The sequence below is a fragment of the Trichechus manatus genome, unplaced genomic scaffold (assembly GCF_000243295.1).
Source record: "Trichechus manatus latirostris isolate Lorelei unplaced genomic scaffold, TriManLat1.0 scaffold00019, whole genome shotgun sequence".
NCBI lineage: Eukaryota > Metazoa > Chordata > Mammalia > Sirenia > Trichechidae > Trichechus > Trichechus manatus.
In genome coordinates this window covers 11,892,302-11,908,654 of record NW_004443955.1, presented here as the reverse complement: position 1 = coordinate 11,908,654, position 16,353 = coordinate 11,892,302, and the positions used below count along the sequence as shown (strand labels likewise).

At 40.2% G+C, this 16,353-nt stretch overlaps 1 protein-coding gene across 1 annotated transcript in view; it reads right to left on the bottom strand.

Annotated features, from left to right (window-relative positions):
* The window catches only part of CHSY1 (chondroitin sulfate synthase 1), an 89,141-nt gene that overhangs the window by 55,586 nt on the left and 17,202 nt on the right, over positions 1 to 16,353 (bottom strand). The window lies entirely within an intron of this gene.

The window sequence follows — 16,353 nt, the reverse complement described above, 5'->3', positions numbered from 1 at the left end:
CAACTCCTAGCAACCCTACAGGACAGAGTAGAACTGCCCCACAGGGTTTCCAAGGCTGTAATCTTTATGGAAGCAGACTGCCACATCTTTCTCCCATGGAGCAGCTGGTGGGTTCAAACCACTCATCTTTCAGTTAGCAGCTGAGCATTTATAACCATTGTGCCACCAGGGCTCCTTCCCCTATAGGGGTTTCTACTCTGTCACATGGGGTTGCTATGAGTCAACATCAACTCAACAGCACCTAACAACAGCAGCATATAAATCGAACTGATGCTTATGGATTCCTCCTACAAAACTATGACAGAAAATTAAGATTTCCGACCAAGGATCTGGCAGTTTTTTTCTCTCTTACACTGATGACCACAGGACACTATACACAAAAATCAACTATAAAGGTAGAATACTACTATCTTCCAAACTATCTAAAAAATCAATTATACATTTAATAAAGACCTTCATCAAGGCCAGAGAATTCAGAGGGCTTCTTGTGGCAGATTCTAACCAGCATCTTTAAAGAACTTTTGAGAACTTTTAGGATGAATGTAAAGGTCCAGTCATGCTGGTTCTACTGCTCTTTTACACTGAAAAGTCCCTTAGAGTGTATATGATGACTGGGGACCAAACACCTCTTTTGGTTGTTTGGGGGTTAAGGTTCACTGCTTTAAACTAGCTATTTACACCAGCTTGGCAAAAGTCTAACAAATAAAATTAACAAAGCACTATGAGGTCTAACTGCTATCAGTTGAACATTATCTTAAATATGAGTATATTAAAAATATCCCACACCAAGCAAAGAAATGTAAGAATTGTGAACATTTTCTCTTCATCTAAAATTCTCAACAAATGCACCTTATTGGTTCTTTACAAACGAATACTGCCAATAGAGAATGCAGTGCCATATTACAGGGAAAAAGAAAGTGCAATCATTACAGTTATAATCGTAGGCTCTACAGTCAGACTGCCTGGATTCAAACTCTGACTCTATCACTTGACAAGCTGTGCGACCTTGGACAAGTAACTTTGTTTTAAAGGAAACTGAGGCTTAGGAGAACACAGTTTAAATGGGTTTTCTCCCCATACCAAAAGCATAATATGTCCTTTAAACCTTGCCGCCTTCCAAAAAAAAAGTTACAAAGGTTTAATTGATTCAATGTTTAATTGTAAACCACCCCATGATCTATTTCAAGTACAGTCCCCTACACCACTCCTCAGTGGATAAAATGTTTCCCATCATTATGTCAGCACACCTCCCACCCTCGTCTACCCATACCATGGAAATCACTTTTTATGAAAGGTAATGTCCACATTTGATAAAAATCTCCCATGTTACCACTTTGCAAGCCATCTATACCAAGCACCCAGATGGTGAGTGTTCAGAGAGAGCTTAACCAACTAGCTGCTGCAGGGTCAATCCATGGCAACCCCATGTGTGCAGAGTAGAACTGCTCCATTGGGTTTTCAAGGCTGTGACCCTTCAGAAGCAGATCGCCAGGCCTGACTTCCAAGGTGCCCCTGGGAGGACTCAAATCTCCAACCTTTCAGTTAGTAACCCAGTGCTTAACTGTCTGCACCAGCCAAGGACTCCAAAGAAAGCCTAAGCAACTAAATCAAAGACACGGTTTTCTTTCTACTTCACTCAGTCTCCTTTGCTGGATCCTCCTCCCCTCTGACCTCTAGGCCCTGGAAATCCAGACTCAGCCCTGGGACTTCCTCTTTCCGCACTAACTCCCTAGGCGGTATGATTTGTTCTCTGGGCTTAAATACCATCTGCATGCTGAGGACTCTCCCCAGTTTTTCCCTTCATGGTAACTCTATCCCTCCAACTGCTGAGGCAACCCTTCTCCCCACATCTAATCCTGTCAGCTCAACCTTCAAAACACATCTATGCAGCTGCTGAGGCCGCTTATATACAAAAGAACACCTCATGGGTTTTGGTTCCATGGTTTGGAGGTTTAGGGTCATGCTTTCATGGGACATCTCGGTTAACTGGCCTAGTATCATGTTTAGGGCTTCCGGTCTACCTCCTAGTTCACTGTGTAGTGCTTGGAGCCTTGAAAGCTTCCAAGCGGCATCCAAGGCACAAGTGCTCTCTATTCACCTGAAGAAACAGAGGAAGGACAGTCAGGAACTAGGAGGAGAAAATGCAATGTGTTGCTAACTGCATCCATGACAACTGGCTCCTTTGTCATGAGGCCAGAAGAAATGGATGGTGCCCAGCTACCACTACTGAATGTTTGATCAAAGATTCTATAGAAGAATCCTGATCAAAAGGGATAAAATGCAGAACAGAATTTCCAATTCCCATGTAATCTATACTTTCTGGAGCCACAGAGGCTGGATGAACCTCTGAAACTACTGCCCTGAGATAATCTTTAAACTTTAAACCTTAAAATCAAAAATATCCCCTGAAGTCTTCTTAAAACCAAACAGATAGCTTCACTAGTAAAGAAGTCTGCCTTGAGCACTGTGCTATTTTAAGAACTATCTATATGAGATCAAACTGACAAAAGCAACTCGAATGAATGGATAGGAACCTTAGCAGGCAGTGAGTTTATGTTAATGGGAGAGGAACAATTTGGAAAAAGAGGATGAGAATGCTTGCACAACTTGAAGAATATAATCAATATCGCTGAATTGTACGTGTAGAAATAGTTGAATTGGTGTATATTCTGCTGTGTATATCCTAAATGACAACAAATAAAATACATTATAAAAAACAAAAAAACACATCTACGGTCTGACACTCTGCTCCACCTGGTCCAAGCCACCCTCTCCTCCAGCCCACCTGTCTAGCAGCGTCTCCTAACCAACCTCCTGCTTCCACTCTGCTCCTGGGAGTTGCTTCTCCATGTGCCAACCCGAGGAATCACTTCACATCTCTGCCCCAAAGCCATGGTCTTCCCAGCTCACTCAACACAAAACCCAAAGCCTGATCGTGGGCGAGGCCTTAAGGGGTCTGGCCCTCTCTCAAGTGATCCAGTCACCTTGGCCTCCTTGCTGCTTGAACACAGCACACACTCTGCCTTCGGGCCTTTGCATGCCCATTCCCCCAGCCTGAAATGGTCCTCCCCCAGAAAGAAACAAAGTTCACTTTCTCACTCTCATCTGGCACCCTCCACCGCCTCCATCACTCTCCATCCCCTTATCAGGCTTGTATTTCTGTAGAGGGCTTAGCGTCACCCAGCATTATTGCCTGACAAACCCCATGGAAAGTAAATGCGTACTGAGAGCGGGGGCTTTGTGAGCTCACTGCTGCACCCCCAGTGTCTAGAACAAAGCCTGTCACACAGTAGCAACAGAGGTCGTTTTTTAATGAATTTACCACTAAAAAAATTTAATTTACATTTGTATTATCTGGGATATTTCAACGTCCATATTCATCTTACCCTAATAATACAACCAGAATTCTAAATTATTACAGAATCAATTTATAAACACCAAAAAGGTAAACCAGTTGTTGTTAAGTCGACTCTGACTCATGATCCCTGGGTGATGCAAATGGTTAATGCATTCTGCTGCTAACTGAAAGACTGAAAGTTCAAGTCCCCCCAGAAGTGCCTCAGAAGAAAGGCCTGGCAATGTACTTCAAAAGATCAGCCACTGAAAACCTTATGAAGCACAGTTCTACTCCAACATACGTGGGGTCACTATGAGTTGGAATCAACTCAACAGCAACTGGTTTAAAAGGTAAACAAACTCCTCAGGTGGTAACAATAAATAAGACAGTACTCTCTTTCTGCCCCAAACCACACCATTAAAAAGAAAAGTAAAATCAGTGTTCCCAACATGAAGAATGTAATCAATGTCACTGAATTATACATGTAGAAATTGTTGAACTGGAGAATCTTTTGTTGTATATATTTTCAGCACAATTTAAAAAAAACATCAGTCAGTGTTCCTACGGAGGGAGAATGCAGGGACATGTTACTATGCACAAAAGGAAAAGTAACACAGTATTTTCAAAGAAAGAGCTTTGAAAATAAATGCTAGGCATCAAAGAAAATAACTTTGTGCTGATTTCTTTATCCCTGCAAGGGTTCACTGACAGAAAACACAGAATCGAAACACTACAGGGTTAACCAGGACGACGTCAGCAAAAGTGTTAGCATTAAATTGCTGAGTGAATGCTGAAAGATCCTTTTTAGCCAGGGAAAAGTTTTCCTGTAACGGTCCCATTATAAATTTCTTACAGTAATAACATGGTACATTATAAGCTTGCTCAAATGATAAGCTCTTTATAAAGGTTAGAAGTCTGCAGCCCTTGCAAACAAAGACCTCTCTGTCTTAGATTTCCTAGAAGTCAATAAGCTAAAAATCACATTCTGCACAATATATCCACTTACAGTCACGGAAGATCTCGTCTCCCGCTGCGCTAGCCACTCTCCCTATAGCACTGAGCGGCCAGTGTGAACAACAGCAGACACCAGCACCACTTCTGTGTCGAATTAGAGCATCTCTGGGTCCTAACTACATTTTTAAATAATTTTAGATTTACAGAAGAGTTGTAAAGACAAGAGGGAGTTCTCATATCTTCATCCTACTTCCTCTAATGTTAACATCCTACATAACTCGGGTACACACAGCACAACCAAGAAATTAACATTGGTACACCGTTAACTAGCTATAGACTTTACTCAGATTTCCCTAGTTTTCCATCGACATCCTTTTGCTCCTCTGGGATCCAGTCCAGGATCCCACAGTGCATTGAGCGATCACGTCTGCCAGGTCTCCCCCAACCTGTGACAGTTTCTGACACTTTTGAAGAATCTTGTCAGGTATTTTGTAGAATGTCACTCCATCTGGATTTGTCTCATGTTTTCTAATAATGAGACTAGAGTTACAGATTTGGGGGAAGAATAACACAGAGGCACAGTGCCCTTTCATCTCATGCATCAAGGAGTACATGATATCATTATGACACAGCACTGGTGATGTTAACCTTGATCACTGGGTTAGAAGGTGCTGTCTACCAGGATTCCCCACTGTACAGTTATTTTTCCTCTTCCCTTCTCTATTCATGAGAAATGAGTCACTAAGTTCAGCCCACACTCAAGGGGAAGGAAATTAAGCCCACCTCGTAGAGGGAAGAGTATCAAAGAATTTGTGGAGGTATGTGAAAACCACCACAGTTTATTAATACATATTATGTAACTACTTATTTTTATTACAATTCGTTTAATAAACAAGTTTGGCATTATGGTTCGTGACAACTAACAAAAGCTGAGGTTTGAGAAAGATTTACAACCAGACCACAAAAACAGACATATGTGAAACCATCAACTGCAGAGACAAAAAGATACTTTATCATCTAGTTTTAGCTTTAAAGTGTCTGTCACTCTAATCTCTGGCCAAAAGTTACACCATCTCAAGTAACACAGCTCTTTCTCTGCTGTTACTCAGATTTACTGCCGACCACCACTCACCTTTACTGACTTTCATTTGGCTACCCAACTCATCACAACTAACACGACTCAGAGGAAGGAGGAAATGGAACAACTAATAGTGAAGAATTAGCCCATCACTCTTATGATCAGGAGGACAAGTGTGCCAAACTTAGCCTCCCCTACCAACCTGACTAGAAGCTACTTTCTGGAAAGATCAACATCAACTCTGCACAGGAGAGGGGTAAACGAGATGACGCCAAGTAACAAAAACGAAAGCTCGGCTTCTACATCGTCCCAAAACATCACCAGATTGTAAGAAATGTTTTAAGAGTATAAATTACAACAATGGCTCCTAGACATCAGCAAGTATAAGAATCACCGGCAAAGCCTCTGAACCATGCAGATCATCCGACTTTGCCCACAAAGATTCTGGTTCTGGGTTTGGGGCCTAGAAATTTGCTCTTTACAAGCACCTCAAATGATTCTCTTGCAGATGGTCTCCTTTTGACGAACTCCAGCCTGGTGTAAGATCCAAGAGCAATGCTAATACCTGAAGTAAACACACACACACACACACACACACACACACACACACGCAGAGTTCCTATTGAGAAAAAGGTCTACATATCATTCAAGTCTGAGAAACACTGATCTATCCACAACATACTTGTAACCCTCCTGTGACTTTATCTCCAATTTTGTTTCTTCCTGGCCCCAACAACAGTGCCTTAGCCAACAACTGCTGATTCTACCAGGTTCACTGCCTTCCTTCCCTCACTTGTTAATTTTCAAATGCCAGAAAGTCTTAGCAGCTCCATAAAGGTGATTAAATAATGGAATTAAAACCTTTAAAAAAACTTTGCTGTTGCCATCCCTAGACCTCTTAAAAATGTGAAAGGATACCATCCTGATTGTTAAGAATAGTCTAGAAGCCCAGCTGCCTTTAGAGAAGGGGTTGACCCAGACAATCAAAGCCTCCTCCCCACTGCTCCCCCGCCCAATTCATCCTACCCAGCTCTAACTGTTCCATAGTCCCTCCATACTTTGCCACATAGCTTACACTATTTGCCCTGACAATGGGTATTGCTGATTAGGGAATGAGGTATTTTACATATGGGTTGGCTTACTTTCACATATTGATAATAAGTTCTTAGTTTACTCTTATTACCTCAAAATGGCTTCCATAGTGTTTGAATACTGATATATGCTTTAAAAGATAGATGATTATCAACTCTACTTCAGGAGTGGGAGTGATCTCAATTAATCTTTTCAACTATATAGGAAATGCTATTCAGCTTACCTTAAGAAGAATGATACATCTACCTCATCTCTCGCTTATGTGTTACAGAGCATTTTTCCTGTCAACTAAACGTAAGCTAACTATGCCTAGTGATGATCTTTCAATAAGAAAGGTGACTAATATATAAAGCCTACAGTATCTTTAACACCCACCTACCAAAATGAAGGCATATCAATTTGCCTTTAAACCCAGCTTCTTCCCCACAACCACAAGACTCCTTTTCCCACCAAACAGCAAAACCATTTCAGAGATGCACATGTAGCATGTTTTGTTTTGCTAGCAAAATATTTACAAATCCAAAGCAACTAAACACTGCCATTTTAGGCAAACTTTGATTTGTTCTATCAAGATAGTCTTCCCTAAAGTAAAAGTTAAAATAGGAAATCCTTTTAAGACTACAGTGTTACTAAATCGTATTCAAGTAATTTGTTTACATAGGTTAAAATGTAGGCAGAGTTCTTAGGGAATGAGTTCTGAATGGCTAAGTTTTTCAGATACTTGAGGGTGCCCCCCAAGCCCCCTTACCATTTCACTAGTGAAGTGCTTTATTATATGCATCATCTCAACTAATCCTTGGAACAATCCTACGATGTAGGCAATTTCTATCCTTACCTCATTTTTAAGGAAACAAAAGTTCCAAGAGTTAGGTGACTTGCTGCCCAAGATCACATAGCTAATGAAGAGTGAAGCTCAGCGAAGAACTGAGGCTCAAGCCCAGGCCTTCTTGCATCCAAACAAACGCCCAACCCACTTCCTTGTTTCCCTTCAACATTTCTGCCACTTGGCCTCATCGCTCCTGACTCACCCTCTTGCTCACTGCACTCCAGTCACAGCGGTCACCTCACTGTTCCTTAACACATACTCTACTTTACTATCTTTCTGCACCCCATCCCAGCCCCATTAGAGTATAAGAGAGCAGGACCTTTGCTTTCTTCACTACTGTGTCCCCAACCAAAACAGTGTCTGGCTAACAGCAGATGTTCAAAATTTATTTGAAAAATGAATGAATATTGTAACCAATTTGTTGGCAGCCTTTCTAATTTTTAAGGTATAATACCTTCGTCTTAAACAGAGTGTAAAAGGATAACCAGAGTAATTTATCTCATCATAAACAGAAAAATGTAAGCTGTGAAGCTAAGGCCCCATAAAGGATCATCTTAGGTGACATCAATGAAGATGGCAGAATAAGGGCTCAAAAATCTCTCCTCCGTAACAGCAAGGTGAAAACACTGGCAAAAATTGCCGGAATCAACCTTTTCAGGACTCTGGATACTAGCCAAAGGCATTCAGCAATTCAGCATAGATGGATTCAGTAACTACTGTCTTTTTAATAGCTAATGCCATCACATGGTTCAGAATTCAAAAGGGCTCCCCTCGAGTCAGCCACCATGGTGTGGCCTTCCAGTGGTATCACGTACGTATACAGCAAGTAAGCATATATATCTTCCCCCTTTTACAAAAATGGCAGCATATTATACATACTATCTGCATCTTGCTGTTTTTCACTTAAATTTCTTGGAAATTTTTCCATTTGTTATATAGAGAGCTTTGCTTTTTTTATGGACATTCAGGCCATGTCCAGTTCTTTTCACCAGTATTTCTAATCAGTCGTGTAGCCCAGTGCTTCCTGACCTTCTTCCCATCATGGCACTGATACACACTGAGGGACTGCCCAAGGGCCGCTGCTACCCCTTCCCTCCATTCCCCCTACCTGAAGGGACTGTTACCTTGGCACACTTGGAAACTGAGACACACCAATATACCAAGACACATCAGTTGTGAAGCTCTGAGTTAACCAGTTAAGTATCTGTTAAGGAATCATTAATGGGCCCAGCACTGCTCTGTGGGAAAAACGTAGAAGAATCAAACATGAATGGCCTTTTCCCTTTTTTTCTTCCCTGAAGGACTTTAGTTGAGGAGACACAGACGTATGTTCATGAAATAGCTGGAGAGCAATTAAAAGTGCAGAACCCTGATACTGATTTTAAATATAAAAATGTACAGGGATGAGTGAGATCAATGATGTTTTTTACAGGAAAGCATATCATCAAGGGAAATTGAGATTTAGAGCAAAAGATATAAAAAGAGAAGGTCTTCCTTATTAGTCTGACTGACTTATAAAGGAATGTTGAACATCCTTACATCAGAAGCCTGGGATTTTTTTTTTTTTTATTTAATAATAGAAGAAATATTTCTTAACTGCTGGTTAACATGAGGCTGATTTCTGTTACAGTGGTAGCTTACTCACTCCTTTAGACTGCCTGTTAACCTTACCTAGCTGAGAGCCAGGCAGGCCCCTAAGTGGCTAGAACAGATGTTCCAAAGACTGAGCACTCGTGCTATGTGTTATTTCAAGGCAGAGCTATTCTTTCATTCAGCAAGTGTAATGGTTCAATTTCCAAACACCTACTATTGTGAGAATGGTACAGGACCATGTAACGTTTTGTTCTGTTATACACAGAGTTGCTATGAGTCAGAAACAACGGACGGCACCTAACAATGACAACAGATTTGAAATGACAAATCAGTCAGTCACCTCCAAAAACAGGCTACCATATAAGGATTTGAGCCCTAGTGATGCAGTGGTTAAGAGCTACGGCTGCTAACCAATAGGTCAGCACTTCGAATGCACAGCTGCTCCTTGGAAACCCTACCAGGCAGTTCTACTCTCTCCTATAGGGTCACTATGAGTCGGAAACAACCTGAAGGCAATGGGTTTATATAAAGACTATATCAGCAGTGAGTGGTAAGGGGGTGAGGGGAAAGTAAAAAATTAGAGAAAGTGAATCCATGAATACTATAGCAGGCTAATTTTATCCCATTATGGCTGGAGAACATACTTTGTATGGTTTCAGTTCTGTTAAGTTTACTGGGACTTTTTTTTTAATTGTGCTTTAAAAAGGTTTAAGTTTACAGCTCAAGTTAGTTTCTCATACAAAAATTTATACATACATTGTTATGTGACCCTAATTGTTCCACACAATAGAATACTATGCAACGGTAAAGAACAACAATGAAGCCGTGAAACATAACATGGAGGAATCTGGAGTGCATTATGCTGAGTGAACTTAGTCACAGAAGGACAAATATTGTATAAGACCACTAGTATAAGAACTCAAGAAAAGGTTTAAACACAGAAGAAAACATTCTTTGATGGTTACAAGGGTGGGGAGAGAGGGTAAGGGTATTTACTAACTAGATAGTAGATAAGAATTATCTTAGCTGAAGGAAAGGACAGCACACAATACAGGGGAAGTCAGCACAACGGGACTAAACCAAAGCTAAGAAGTTTCCTGAACACATTCGAACACTTTGAGGGACACAGTAGCAGGGGTAAGGGTCTGGGGATCATGCTTTCAGGGGACATCTAGGTCAACTGGCATAACAAAGCTTATTAAGAAAATGTTCTGCATCCTAATTTGGTGAGTGGCGTCTGGGGTCTTCAACGCTTGCAAGTGGCCATCTAAGATGCATCAATTGGTCCCAATCACCCGGAGTAAAGGAGAATGAAGAACATCAAAGACACAAGGAAAGTAGCAGCCCAAGAGACAGAAAGGGCCACATAAACCAGAGACTTCATCAGCCTGAGACCAGAAGAGCTAGATGGTGCCTGGCTACCACCACTGACCGCCCTAACAGGGAACACAACAGAGAGTCCTGGATGGAGCAGGAGAAAAGTGGGGTGCAGAACTCAAATTCTAGTAAGAAGACCAGACTTAATGAACCCCAGAAAGCATGGCCCCTGGATTCTCTATCAGCCCAGAACTAAAACAATTTCTGAGGCCAACTCTTCAGACAGGGATTGGATGGGACTGTGGGACATAAAGTGATACTTGTGAGGAATGTGCCTCTTAGCTCAAGTAGATACAAGGTACTAAACAGACAGCTCCTGTCCTAAGGTGAGATGGGAAGGCAGAGAGGGTTAGGAGCTGGTTGAACGGACATGGGGAATCAGGGGTGGAAAGGAGGAGTGTGCTGTGACAGTATGTGGAGAGCAATTAGAGTCACGTAACAATGTATATATAAATTTCTGTATGGGAAAAAAAAATTTTTAAAAAGAGGTGAAAAAAATAAAATAAAATAGCCCCTAAAAAGATAAAATACTTAGGAATAAATCTAATCGGGACATGAAAGATCTGCACAAAGAAAACTACAAAACACTACTGCAAGAAACCAAAAGAGACCTACATAAATGGAAAAACACATCATGCTCATGGATAGGAGGATCCAATATTGTGAAAAGGTCAATTCTATTCAAAGATCTACAGATATAATGCAATCCTGATCCAAATACCAACGACGTTCTTTAATGAGACAGAAAAACTGATCACCAACTGTATACGGAAAGGAAAGAGGCCCAGGATAAGCAAACCATCACTGAAGACAAAGAACAAAGTAGGAGGCCTCCCACCACCTGATCTCAGAACCTACTATACAGCCATGGTAGTCAAAACAGCCTGGGACTGGTACAATGACAGACACATAAACCAACGGAACAGAACTGAAAACCCAGATGTAAATCCATCCACCTATGATCAGTTGATCTTTGACAAAAGACCAAAGTCAATTACATGAGGAAAAGACAGTCTTTTTAACAAACGGTGCTGGCAAAACTGGATGTAAAAAAATGAAACAAATACCTAGCACCATATGTAAAAACTAACTCAAAACGGATCAAATACCTAAATATGAAACCTAGAGTGATAAAGATCATGGAAGAAAAAAACAGGGACAACACGAGGGGATCTAATAAAACCCGTTGCCCCTGAGTTGATTCTGACTCATAGCAACCCTACAGGACACAGCAGAACTGCCCCATAGGGTTTCCAAGGAGCAGCGAGTGGATTCGAACTGCCGACCTTCTATGGTTAGCAGCTGAACACTTAACTACTGCGCCACTAGGGCTCCACAGACCCTAATACACTGCATAAATACAATACAAACTCACAATGCACAAACCATAACTCACAATGCACAAACGCCAGAAGATAAACTAGATAACTGGGAGCTCCTAAAAATTAAACACTTACGCTTATCAAAAGACCTCACCAAAAGAGCAAAAAGAGAACCTACAGACTGGGAAAAAAATTTTGGCTATGACATATCCGACAAGGGTCTAATCTCTAAAATCTATAGAATACTTCACACCTCAAGAACAGAAAGACAAATAATCCAATCAAAAAATGAGCAAAGGATATGAACAGACATTTCACCAAAGAAGACATTCAGGTGGCCAACAGACACGTGAGGAAATGCTTGCGATCATTAACCATTAGAGAAATGCAAATCAAAACTACAATGAGATACCATCTCACCCTGATACTACCAGCACTAATCAAAAACCAAACAAACAAACAGAAAATAACAAATGTTGGAGAGGTTGCAGGGCATTTGGAGCTCTTATGCCACTGCTGGTGGGAACGTAAAATGGGACAACCACTATGGAAAACGATATGGTGCCTCCTTAAAAAGTTAGAAATAGAAATACCATATGATCTAGCAATCCTACTCCTAGGAATATATCCTAGAGAAGTAAGAGCCATCACACAAATAGATATATGCATACTTATGTTCACTGCAACATTATGCACAATAGCAAAAAGATGGAAACAACCTAGGTGCCCATTAACAGACGAATGGATAAACATATTATGGTACATACACACAATGAAATACTACACAACAATAAAGAACAATGATGAATTCAGGAAACATCTCCCAATATGGATGACTCTGGAGAGCATTATATAAAGTAAGTCAATCACAAAAGGACAAATACTGTAAGAGATTACACAATTATAAAAACCAAAGAAAAGATTTACACACAGAAAAAAACAATCTTTGGTGGTTATGAGGGAAAGAGGGGTGAGGAGAGGAAAATACTAATTAGATAGTAGACAAGTGTTAACTTTGGTAAAGGGAAAGACCATACACAATATTGGGGAAATCAGCACAACCTGACCAAGGCAAAGTCATAGAAGTTTCCGAGACACATCCAAACACCTCACATGACAGAGTTACTAGGGCTGAGGGGTGGGGACCATGGTCTCAGGAGACATCTAGGTCAACTGGCATAATACAGTTCATAAAGAAAATGTTCCACATCCTACTTTGGTGAGTAGCGTCTGGGGTCTTAAAAGTTTGCAAGCAGTTATTTAAAATACATCTATTAGTCCCATCACATTCAGAGCAAATGAGAATGAAGAAAACCAAAGACAGAAGGAAAATATTAGTCCAAAGGATGAATGGACCACATGAACCACAGCCGCCACCAGCCTGAGCCCAGAAGAACTAGATGGTGCCCAGCTACCACCAATGACTGCTCTGACAGGGATCACAACAGAGGCTTCCAAACAGAGTGGGAGAAAGAATGCAGAACAAAATTCAAATTCACAAAAGATGACCAGACTTACTGGTCTGACAGAGACTGGAGGAACCCCTGAGACTATAGCCCTCGGGCACCCTGCTAACTCAGAACTGAAGCCACTCCTGAAGTCTACCTTTCAGCCAAAGATTAGACAGGCCTAGAAAACAAACAATAACACATATTAGGTACGTGTTTCTTGGTTCAATCAAGTACATGAGACCAAACGGGCAACACCTGTCCAAAAGTAAAGATGAGAAAGCAGGAAGGGACAGGAAAACTCAATGAATGGACACAGAGAATCCAGAGTGTAAAGGGAAAGGGGGAGAGTGCTGACACATTGTGGGGATTGCAACCAATGTCACAAAACAATTTTTGTATAAATTTTTGAACGAGAAACTAATTTGCGCTACAAACTGTCACCTAAAACACAAATTAAGAAAAAAAAAAAAAAAGTATCCATGTTAAACTTACTTAAGTTGATAACTGTACTGTGGTTTTATATGAGAATTTCCCTATACTTAGTCAAACCACATTCAAGGTATTTTAAGATAGGGTCATGATGGATATAATTGACTCTTAAAAGGCGGGGGGCAGGGGTAAGGTTCAGGAGCACAAGCAAATGGAATAAAATGCTAACAACAGGTGAATTTGGGTAAAGATTCTTTGTACTACTGTTTTCTTTTTGTAACTTTTACGAGTTATCTCCAAATAAAAAGTTGCTTTTTAAAAAGAAAAAAGCCATTTATTAATAAGTAATCATCAATAATAATCCAAACAAGCTTAGAAATAAATCTGAATTTTTATTTTGACAGTTGTTTCTCACAAGTCATTTTAATTATATAAATATAATCCCAAGGTATTATTTCTAACTACCAAAAAAAAAAAAAAATTACACCTACGGCTAGGTTTATAATACAGCTAAATAAGTACCTTCCAAGACTTAAAGCTTAACACAATTGTCTTTAACACAAAACTCCACTTCAATAACTTCTCATAATGTGAGAATTAATTGAGAAACTAGATTTACAGGAAGGTTAATAAAAGTTCTTCATCCACATAAAAGATTAATCTCCCCTGAAAGGTGAACACAATAATGAATCCTAATAATGACTCAGGTTAGAAGCACTTAAAAATATAAATAAAAGGTCTAATAAAATGGTGTTCCAGTAGATATAATTCTTAAAAATAATAATGATAAAGAACCGCATGCAAAAGGCAAAACTTTAAATTTACAGAAAGATACAGGAGGAAATTTTTGTGACCCGAGAGAAGGAAGAATTTATTCCCTTAACAAGACACAAAAGACACAAATTATAAGGGAAAAGAATGATAAATTTGACTACACTTAACATTACAATTTCCGTAAAATAAAAAAAATACCACAATTAAAGTTAAAAGACAAACCACAGACTGGGAGAAGATATTCTGCATCCAGAATAAAGCACTCCAACAAGACTATAAGACAGCATTCCAATAGAAAAATGGGCCAAGACTATGAACAGGCAACTCACAAAAGAGAAAGACAGGCTCTAAGGTACGCTGGTGGGAAGGCAAGTGGTACAATCATCAAGGAGAGCAATCATGCAAGATCTAGTAAAGCTCTGTCACCACAGGCAGTAAAGGAGTGAAAAGAAGCTGGGACCCACCAGAAGTGGACTGCCCCACTCCTAGGGAGACTCCCCTCTGTCCGAGAGTACTCGCTGATGAGCTCCCTAGTTGGGGAGATGGGAAGCTAAGCTACCCAAGGGGGAGCTTCCCTGCCAACCAGGTCCTTTAGCTAATAAAGTCACTTACTGGGAGCATCAAGTCTACGAGCAGCTCCTAGATTCTAACAGGATGATTCTAGGCACCAGTGCTTAGAATATTATAAACCTATGGTGATTACCATAATAGTGTAGAACTAGCCAGAAAACCACCTTCCAACCCCTGCAGCCCCAGGACAATACTTTCTAACTACATCTTGGCACTGATGCTAGGTCAAAGCTCTACATAAAACTCAAGATACTGGCTCTACTGGTGTCTCTCTAAACAGTGTATATAAGATATGGCACTACAACAACACGAAGACATTCTTTTTAAAATTCTTCTCAACAGTAGCCTATCCTCTACTAAACTGCAGCAGAAGGCTAGCGTCTCAAAATCAGGGGCAGACTAACATGTTCCAAAATGCACAAAGCATTACATATTTTAAACACAATGAAATATGTTAAAGTTACAACTACTTAATTTAGTATGAGGAAAATGAAGAAATGAGACAGTCACAGTCTGCTTTAAACTGCATGAGATCCCCAAACAGCTTTCCTTGTTGGCATTTTTACACTATTAAAAAGAAAAGGAAAATAAAAAAATCTGTGACAACCAAAAGATCCCCTGGAGTAAGTGAGCAATCAAGGGGTGCACAAAGAGATTAAAGGGTTTGCTCTGGTCACACTGCATATACGACTTAAACTTATCTTTGTTGAATTTATAATTAGAAATGACAGGAAGACCACTTGAAGCACACCTGAACATGTCCACTTCGCCAAAAGTTGAAAAGAAAGAGAGTGGTTAGAAGACATTTAAAAGCAAGTCTCGAGAGAAGGCAAGTACAGGCAGGAACACTTCTCTTGAGTCCTTAGAAAATTAACTCAGGAAAAAAGCTAACCGATTACATCAGAAGGCATATTTCTTTTTCTTGGACAAAAAGGTCTAACGATTTCCTCTACTCCTCACACTATCAATAGTTTAATATAACACAATGCAATCTAAACACAACACAGCCTAAATAATTCTTTTCAGTCTGATGGATTTCAGATCCTGCAACTTCAGGCAATAGGTGCACATCTGCCAGTAAAAACACTGAAAAGTCAAATGCAAACTCATATTCTCTAGAACTATTCAGCAGAAAATGTCTACAAGCAGACTCCCTTTAAAACGTCTCTTTCCAGTGTCAAAATAATCCAGAAACTGCCTACCACCCATTCTGAAAGGGTCAACTTACAGATACCATAAACTGTCTATACTGTAAACTTACAGATTACATAACTGTCTAAAACGTCAAGGTTTACAATCAACGCAAAGCCAAGTCCTCCTACTGGCTTTTACATCAATAACCATTTTATAAATTCAAAACATCTAAGTTTCTAATCTGTGGGTCAACGTGACCAGATGAGAAGTCAGGCCTCTGGGAGAATGGGGGAAGCTAACTTTACACTCTTGCATCACATCTGTGGAGTAAGCAGAAATCAGATGAGCTTTCTGAATAATCATAAAAATATTGCTGTAACCTTCAGCAAACCATATCTTTACTTTGGGCCTCAAAT